At 38.1% G+C, this 10,427-nt stretch overlaps 1 long non-coding RNA gene across 1 annotated transcript; it reads right to left on the bottom strand.

Annotated features, from left to right (window-relative positions):
* Window positions 1-476: 476 nt before the first annotated feature.
* On the bottom strand, window positions 477-3,996 carry LOC115924048. Its single transcript, XR_004064146.1, has 3 exons — window positions 3,923-3,996; window positions 1,056-1,214; window positions 477-635 (listed from the first exon to the last, which is right to left on the bottom strand). It is a non-coding gene; the product is annotated as an uncharacterized LOC115924048 (long non-coding RNA).
* Between the last annotated feature and the right edge of the window lie 6,431 nt (window positions 3,997-10,427).

Here is a 10,427-nt window from a genome sequence, read left to right as displayed (position 1 = left end):
CAGTTGCAATTGAGTTAAATCTGTATTTTATAACTTATTACCGTATACATTGAACATTTTTGTGGAATCCTTAATTAAATAATGTATAGCTCACTAAATAGATAGATAGTGGTGGTTATTTTACTTGACAGCTAAGAAAGCAATAAATGCTTGTTAGTAAGCTCCAGTGGTAGTTTTTTTATGCTATACTTGGCCAAACCAATGCTATATTTGCACAACGTGAATTTCCCCAATATGGGCAACAGGAAAGCATAAAAATAATTAAGAAGTGTCGACCTTCTCTCTTATATTGATGAGGCATGGAACGTCCTCATCCTTGCATTTAATAAATATGCGCTCAATCACACATCTCCCTTTTTGTGTGTGTGAAGTGTTAAAGCCCCACTGTACTACTTGTAGCTACTTGCTCCCTCTATATAGAAAACTTCCCCAATCTGTGCCTGTTAATCCCCCATGATCCTCTTTTTCTTATGTTAATTGAGAACTGAATTGATGAGATAGCCTCCCGTCAGTGACCTCGCTGGGTTGTCTAATCCTCTTTGGCTGAACTAGTACAGATGGCCTTTAAAGCACATCTGTGGTCGACCCTCTGAATGACGAAATGGCTTCTGATGAGGCAGAGAAGGCATGGATACCTGCAAAATCGAATGGACAAAATAAACAATATCATAAACAATATTCTTAATTTCAACTTGTTCATTTTTTTCTTGGAGGGGGTTGGGGGGGGGGTAATACTATAGAAAAGGATACAATGTATTGTACACATAATCAGGAATTATTCAATCCTGTGTCACTAATACAAAAACTATGAGGTTCCACTTGACAACAAACTAATCAAGTTGCATCCAGATATCAAAAACATTAATTATGATTGGTGAACTGAAATTTAAAAGCACATGAGCTTATTTGAATTAATTACTTAATGCGAGTTGTTACTATATTACCAAATGAACATTCCTAACATGTAACATGTTGGCCATATACAAAAAAGGAAACAAGATTGATTAAGAAAAAGAATAAACGAATGTTTTCATATAAAGAAATAATCTACCTACCCTATAGTCTATCTCCAAGAATCAACTGTTAATCATATGCCCTAGCATGAAGCTGTCAATTCAGTGCACACCCAGAAAAGATCCTGGTATCGTGGCTGCTACCAGTCCAGGCCACCTTGCAACGATACTAGTTATTTTCCCAGCATAATCACAGACAACCTGTCAACATGAAATTCATTAGTTATGAAAACTCACTCATTTCACACTTCAGATAGGCCGTGAAATGTATAAATTTCACTTGTTATTTATGGTAATTAATGCAAATGCAGTTGAATGTGTGATAATTGCTTTTTAATATCTATTTATACAACAAAAAATGGAAGAAAATGCTAATTACCCTATATTTATTGACTGATGAAGTATTTCTTCATTTTTAACTCATGTTTTCATTGTTTATCTTGTAACAATGTAAACAAAAATAATAATCTCACTTTTAACAAAACATTTCGAGCCTAAAACAACAAATGCTTTGTGTGTGTGTGGGGGGGGGGGGAGAGGGGGTACCCACTCTCTCATCTTTTTATGGTAAATGAACCTGTTTGTTTTTCTATAGTTTAAAATATATTGGTAATTGCCATTGATCAATTTACATGCTTCTCTTTGTTGTTTTTTCTTTCATTGATCAATGGCAAAAACAGTGGCCCAATTGCCATGGCCATCAACATAATATCAGAAATCTAGAGGTCATATCTGCATTGCCAATAGAAGGATGGAACAAGTTTTGATTTTTCAAATTTCCCTTTCGTTAAAAAGATATTAACGAGTGTTAGGATTTTTAAGTTTAACTATCCATTGGATATTCTTAACTGTGTACAAAGGCAGTGAAATGAGTACCAGTACGGGAATATTACTTTAATATCCATTTGGCCACTAGAAATCTTGCATTGGTCACCAATGAATTAGCATGGATGTACAACACACAAGACTGGAGAGTGTATATATCTAATGTGAAAATTTTGCAAGGTACAAAAAAAAGGTCTAAAGGAGTACCTGTTCTTCATATTGAAGTAGTACCTGGCTCTTGCCCCACCAGGGCTCCTGATGTAAACATGTGTCCCATCAACAGCAACTCCTGGAAATCTGCAGTGCTGGAAAAACTGCTTCTGAATAATAGTCACTTTTTGCCTTGTTGTAACTTGTAGGAAACTTCATGACTTGTCCCTTTCTTCTGACAACAGCTTCGGAAACATCCCTCACTACTCTCCATTCGGCAAACAGATGAATGTGACACGGCACGCCGCCTCCTCACCGTGCATCCTTTAGATGGAATTACCTTTTTTTAAAAAATAAAAAAAACAAGCATTCAAATAAATCATTTTTTGGCTGGTTTATGCTATTATATTATTGCATCCCCAACTGTCACTGTCACGTAAAAAAAAATATCCTGATTTCTAGATGTGGTGTGAATCAATTTAACGTAAAAGACAAAATTGTCTATGCCTTTTCTAATCTCCTTCACGGCTTTACCTTTTGTGAAATTTAAGCAACAAATCACAAACTTGTTTCCAACACATAATCTGAATAATTTCCTCATGTATTAAAGCCAAATAACAGTATTGGGAAATGCCCCACACACAAATTATGACAATTAATGCTTTCATCACCTACCATGTAAAAGAATAAATATCACAACTAATCTTTCAATGTATGGAATATGACAGAAAATGCTTAGAAATTCAATAAATTTATGTAAACGCACATGTGCATGGCATTAGGGGCTTGCACGGTCGTAGGCAGACCAGCGGAGCGGGGCACATGAACAGTGAATTTAGGCGGTCAACATGAATTGAAATATTTCTGGATTTTAACAACGACACTAGGGTTGGATTTTACAACAGAAGCCCTTTTTTATAGCTATGATAATTATGTTCATCAAGTAGTTTGGCCATGTTTTCGCCAACTTTCCCAATACAGAATTTGAATTAAAAGTACCTCAATCTATTAAAAACAAAAGGCTCATCATCCAGCGGGTTTTTCCAATCTCAGAGGCCTCTGCCCGGTTGTGCTGCTATATATTGCTCCAGCTCCTCCTCCGGGTACACCAGCTCATTATGCTGAATCAGCTGCATTTCTACCATCTTTACTGGAGTGAAGATAAAATGAAACAAATGTTTAAACAATGTTTTTAAAATAAAGAAATGTTACTTGTGCTTGTGACTTTGTGGGTGATCCTCGCTCTGGAAACTAAGCCAGTTAATTAAGACAATTAGAACCAGATCTAAATTTAATAAAAGCTTTGCTTGTCATGACTCATATACAGAAATAACCGTCTGATATGGGTCATTTCTTTCATAAAAATAATAAAACTGACATTTGTTGACATTCTATAATCGAAGGTCTACTAGTGGAGCCAGACGTAGTCTCAGTGAACAACCGGCAATATAGAGAGACTGAAGCTTTTGGTCTATGCTTGTCAGTGTGATTCATTTTGGGGAACATTGGCATTGCTGATGCCATTTCAATTTCTATTTATTTAGGTAGGCCTACACTGTCCTAGTCAAGTGATGGACATCATTGCCAGGCCTAGGCTAGAGCCTGGTATTATTATCAATATCATGAATTTGTAATAACTAGTGTAGGTCTAGTCTAGGCCTAGTCTAATTGGCATGTGTCATGGCATTGCTGACAACAAGACAAAATTAAACATGACAGTGAGTCATACTCAGATATCTAGAAGAGGTCTACGGCCCGCCTTGGGCGTTGGACTCGAGCTCCCTCAGTCCCTGAACTCTGGAATTGAGAGGCCGTCGGATATGAAAACACCGAACATTTCATGGAAAATGGAAAGTTATAAAGCATATCAAATAGTGAAATGTAAATAACGTGAAGAGTATGAATTCGACTACATGTACAGGTTTTATACTTACGATTTTAAGGAAAGGATCGAGAGATTGAGAGATTTCAATTGCACTAAAATCGGGCTGACCAGATACTCGCAGATTGTTTTGGCGGTGAATTATTTGGATAAAATCAATCGAGCATAAATTATCTCCACCCAGTGCTGCATCCTGATTGGTTGATAGCTCTCAAACCAGGTTTGAGAAATTACAAACCTCCTATCTGAGCAGTCTGTAAATTTCGGGTCTGATGACGTACATAAACCTGGTCTGAGGACAAACCTTGCTTTGTAAAATGTAATTTCAGACCAAGGTCTGAACTCAAACCTGAAACGCGTCATATGAGGTACATAAACCTTGGTCTGAGGACAAACCGGCTTTATGAAATGCATTTCAGACCAAGGTCTGAACTCAAACCTGAAACGCGTCATATGACGCACATAAACCTTGGTCTGAGCTCAAACCCTGCTTTGTGAATTCGGGCCATTATGTTTAAAAAAAGAACCGGTGTCATAAATGAATTCCTCGTCATAGAAAACCCTTGAAAAGTAGTATTATCCATGTTTTTTCAAATTTCCATGCGATTTTTCAAATTTCCGAGGGCTCCCCCCCCCAAAAAAAAAAATGCTCACTACCCCCCCCCCCCCCTCCCCCACTGAGCAAAGTATTGGCCGGCACGATTTTCAAATTTTAGGACACTAAATTTCAAATTAATTTCAAATGTTGACCCCTACCCCTAAGAAATCCTTGATCAGAGCACATTGGGAGAGCTGCCTACATCGTCAAGGAGAGATATATTTCTCTAATTCAAACCCATCAACAATTATTGACAATACCTCTATTATGAAACCCAAGAGAACGCGAGAGAGAGAGAGAGAGAGAGAGAAACCAACAATCATATTAAATCTTTCATTTATTGCAACCATAAGTTGAATTTCATACAGTAAAAAAGGCAGGCATATAAATGGTTCACAATATAATTATATGTATATATACTTTGTACCATAAAACTGTATAAATTGACACTTTAAATACATAGATATGAAAAGAAGAAAAAAAACACTCAAGAGCAATCACATTTAAACATAATTAAAGGGTACATAGGACTTCACAGGACCAATAATCATATATCAACTGACATCAACGTATTGTCCAACAATTAAAATTGAGAAAGATTTTGAAAGAAAGAGAGAGACAGTAAACCCAAATTGAGTGGTGGTATAATACTCTCCTCCCCCTTTAAAGAGAGAGGGAGACAGATCGCTTTGGTTAACAACCCAATTTACAACAAAAGAAAACAATAGCATGAACAGATAATAGTTATCCACTCATAACTATCGATCTATATCGCAGTACCTCCACTTCTTTGCCAACGCCACTCCACCGGCCGGCTGTACGTAAAGTACAATCACATAAATACGTTTAGAAATAGGATTGTGTTGTCCTGAAAAAAACGTCAAAAGTTCAACCAAATTAGCTTCAGAGGTGACATTGGACCTGTTATTCTGCATCAAGAAGGTATTGTTGATCATTTCATTTCTTTTTTAGTCGTCTTAGAGCATTTTCAGGATGTTATGGAAGTTTCACAAATTTGGCATGTTTGGCAGAAACTGTACTAATACGCACGGCTTATGTGGTGCGTCGGTACCACAACACTGGAAAATACATAGAACGCTCATCCCCATTCAAAATGCACAGATAAACGTGTGGCCGTTGATCGCGCTGGGAAATACGCTCGAGTGCACACGCCGCCGCTTTTCAACTTGTAAAGCCCAGTCGACCATGCGCATGATGGCACAGTTATACGCTATTCTGATATTAGTTGTATATGCCGTCGTCTTAGATGCACCAGTAGGGACTTTTAGATTCGCACGAAGACAATAGGTCTATGCTACGATCGACGTCCTTTTAATGCACTGCCTTCAATGGACGTCACACGTATCAGTCCACGAAAATCTAAAAGTCCCTAGTGTAGTTTTAAGCCGGCTTTTTCATACACAGTGCGTCCCAGATAAAACGAAACCGAGAATTATCGATGTTGTATCATAACTGAATCACAATTATAATTGATAAATGACAAATAATTGGAAAGCTTAGATCCTCCTCTTTCATTTGATGCAACTCATAATAATAATAATAATCATATAATAATAGCCTAATAGTCCACTCCAAATGTTATTAAACCGAAACGGAAATTATTTTTGCCAAATTGATCGTGAGCCCGGCAGCCACTGAGCAGCGCCAGTTCGACGTTGCTCTATCCCTTATTGTTGAACGCCCAACAAGGTAGCAGACCAAGATACACAAAAAGTATTGTTAACATTTGAATAAAAGCAAAATCCTCTTCCAAGATAAGCCTATTGAACACCTCCGTGTTTATATTTTGTCTAGGGGGGAGGGACATTTATTTGTTTATTTTCAACAGTTTACTGATAAGAAATTATTCACGGCCAGATGGCCAAAATTAAGGAAAACAGTGCGAATCAGAGAAGTAGAGAGAAAGGGATGGGGGAATTAGGTGCAGGGAGAGAGAGAGAGAGAGAAAGAAAACAACGGATATAAGGAAGAGGCAAGGGGGAAATAAAGAGGGAAAATGTTAAGAAAGTCTTAGTCAATCATTGACAAATTTATCTTATGTCTGATCATGTTTTTCATCTAATCTAAGACGTAAACATAGATATATTGATATATGTAATCACTAACCAAGAAACAAAATGTTTAATTTTGTATATATGTATACCATACGAGCTCCAGTATTCTAACTAGTAAAACACATCTGTAATTCACTTCAAATGATCATTGTGATGGGGTAATTGCAAGAGTTTATATATTTAGTTGGTGGCCAGCTTCCAATATTGATTATTGATTATCACAATATCGGTAAATCAACTGGAAATATCAACTGTATTCAATTAGAACCAGTTGGGAACGTTTAACTGGTTTCAACTGGATCCAGTTGGCTACTGGTTTTAGCTGGAACCAGTTGTTCCAATTTCCCTATTAGAAAACCAGTTGGCAACCGATTTCAATTGGTTTTGCTCCAATTAGTTTGAACGGGATTTTGGTCCTGGGTCTTGATGCCAATCAAAAAGCCGAGGAATAGGGTCTTGCGTGGTGTAAATGTACATGTATTTTCCATGAGCTTTTGTGATGGAACTGAGGTATCTGTAAGCATCTGTCATGAATGGTCTTAAAAAGTGTTTATTTTATGGACGAATAATAATTTTACAGTTGCATGCTAATGGATTTCGTGAGTTCAGTAAATCGAAGATGTGATATACTTTTACTGTGGCATTGCAGCCCTTGAACTGAGGAAGTCCCTGCTCTTCGAGAAATCATATTGCATTCGCAACACTGCTGCACAGAGTTTTATCAGCAATGTTTACTTTCATTTTTGTTTGCCACTGAATGTGCCATGTGAGCACTCAATCGTACTCTGTTGCCTAATCGCAAGTCTTCATCTTTCTGCAGTTCATGCAGCTCCTTCCAATAATCCCATTTGAAAGACTTCCCCTCCTCATCCTTCAAGATCTCATTTGATGCCAGGGCGTTTCTCATTATAGTTTGATGACGGGACAGATATTTAAAAAGACACTGACATGGTTATCTGGGTTTAGTCGGTGGGGAAGGAGAGAAGAAGAAGGTCAGGCACTTTCATAGATGCTCAAAATCTTTCCAACTTTTTTCACATGACATGATGGCCCATCACAAGTCAGAGATTGCATCAATATTTCGATATTTGCTGGCTTAATTACTCAAGCATTGCTGAACGAGATTCGCACGTTCAACTCTTTTCACTCACTTATTAAGAAGTATACACCAGCAATACAAGTTTACAGTATAAATTCAATGGTACCACCATAACAAAACAAGAGCTTCTGCTGCAACTGGATTTGTGTCACTCTCACATTCTATTTCGACATTAACGTAGCCATAAAAATGTACTATCATCCAACTGAATATGTTTCTTTATGGACGGTTCTAGGACAGTTACCCCCTGGCAATCACCCCCCGGAAAATCACCCCCCCCCCGGAAACTATCCCCGCAGGAAAATTACCCCCCGGAAAAATACCCCCGGTGAATTACAGTCTAATGACAATTACCCCTAAGGACAATTACACCCGGACAATTACCCCCGAGGACAAATACCCCTGAGGACAATTACCCCCGAGGAGAACTACACCCCGAGGACAACTACTCCCGAGGACTATTACCACCCCGAGGACAGTTACCCCCGAGGACAATTACCCTTCTAGGACAAATACCCCCCCCCCCCCCTAGGTAAACTAACCCCGAGGAAAACTATCCCCCGAGGACAATGACCCCCGAGGACAATTACCCTCTAGGACAACTACTCCTGTAGACAATCAGGATCCAATAGCAAAAGACGATTTGACACATTGAGAGATGGCTACGAGCCCCTGCATGCATGGACCCATGTTCGTTCAAATACTATAGCACGATTTCTTCCTCATAATTACTACACATGTCCCTTCAATTATAATTTTTGCAACGCCAGTGTGGTTGCTGATTTCCACGAAGGATGTAAGTTTTAGGTAATTGTCCAGCTTTCTCAAAATGCATACAAATAAATTTCTCTGGAGCAGCGTTATTTTAACTTCTGGTTAGTCACGGTACCCTCTTAAAAAATGAAAAGTTTCTCCCAAATCCCAAAGTCTTCACAGACTATTTATTTTGTATGACTCTGGCACTCGTCAAGAACACACGTATGGGCACATTTAAAAATTAAAAAAGGAGGTAAAAAAAATAGTTTGTAATCAACACACTAGAAACTATTTAAAGCAGGCACAGATATGGGCACCTTGCCGCCGAATGTACATGGATAAAATTCGATGTATTCGGTCATGACCATGATACACGAACATGAGGATATTCGGGCCCTCGTTGCCCTTATTGATCATGTTTTTAAATATAATGAGTACGGCAACAATGTAATCTCTAAATGAAAGATATACTATATATTCGGGCGCCTTGCTGTCAAAATATTGTCAGCGAGCGAGGAAGGAACATACTTAATTATATCTACAATTTTATTTTCTCATATAATTACATACTCTAACCGTTTCTGATATTTGTTTTTCACCCCGGTTGAAAAACGCTGGAATTACAAAATCAAATGAGATGAATTACCACAGGGAGCGGATATTTATTTCTTTTGACATGGCACCGTCCATGCAACTTGGAGTCAATTTTTATTTTAAAATAATTTAACGTTCAAGAAAAAATATTATACTTCAGCATGACTACAGAAATATATAGATAACGTGAAGAAAACCTTAATTATGGATCATGGATGAGGGCCCGTTAAACATACAAAGACAAATACACGATCGGCTTATTAAAAAAATTATAGAGAATGCAAACATGGAATCTTACATCCTAATTTCTTTGTTATGCCATTGTTGGTGATAGAGGCTGTAACGCGTACTCATCTGCGCGCAATGTACAGTTCGTCCCAGAAAAAAAATATCGATGTTTTATCATAACTTAATCACAACCATAATTAATGAATGATACATATTTGGAAAGCTTAGAATCTCCTCTTTCAGTTGATGCTACTCACGTGCATATTTCACGCATGAGTGATTAAAAGCAATTTGAAGGAAGGAAACCAAAAAGTAATTTGGCGGGCGGTATCTGAATTTCAAAGAAAAATGAGCCAGGAATAACAGAGTTCTGTTTGTTTAAAGTAACCCTTACATTTTCATAATTTTAACAAACGAATTCGTTTTCACTGGGTGCCTGCAGTAGCAAAAAGCAGATTTGACAAAAGACTTAACTCCGTTTCGTTGACAATCAGCCATGCATGAAGACTCTCGTCTACGGCTGAGTAGCATCACATGAAAGAGGAGACTCTAAGCTTTCCAAATATGTATCATTTATTAATTATAGTTGTGATTAAGTTATGATAGAACATCGATACTTCTCGGTTTCGTTTTTTCTGGGACGTAATGTATTGTTACATTTTTAAGAAATGTAATTTATATTCTTTACTCGATAGCAAATCTACGGGTGAATTGGACAACTTCCACCCCACCCTCACATCGAATTGAATAATTTGAAGAGACTGAAATGAACTTCTTAAATAACAAAGAAAACGAAAGTTTATGATTTTTTTCTGTAAATATCGATTTGGAGAGAAACTCGCATTATACGTCTCAGTGTTACAAATTCCTCGGGGGTAATTGTCATTGGAGTAGTTGTCCTCGGGGGGGGGGGGGTCATTGTCACCGGGATGGGGGTACTTGTCCTCGGGGGATAATTTTTCGGGGGGATGTCCTTGGGGTAATTTTACTCGTTCGGGGGGGGGGGGGGGGTAATTGTCCTTCGGGGGCAGTTTCCGAGGTGTAATTTTCCGGGGTTGATTGTCCAGGGGGTAATTATCCTGATACGTTTATGGACATCTCGTCCATCATCAGGGCACGAACAAGTCCATTTCATTTGCCTCTTTGGCCTTAAGTTCAGTGTACAGAATGCCTTCTCTGTAAATCCCGTGTTACCATCGATGGTGCT

Source organism: Strongylocentrotus purpuratus, unplaced genomic scaffold (genome assembly GCF_000002235.5).
Source record: "Strongylocentrotus purpuratus isolate Spur 01 unplaced genomic scaffold, Spur_5.0 spur5_contig_36, whole genome shotgun sequence".
Taxonomy (NCBI): domain Eukaryota; kingdom Metazoa; phylum Echinodermata; class Echinoidea; order Camarodonta; family Strongylocentrotidae; genus Strongylocentrotus; species Strongylocentrotus purpuratus.
This window is presented reverse-complemented; position numbering and strand designations above follow the sequence as displayed.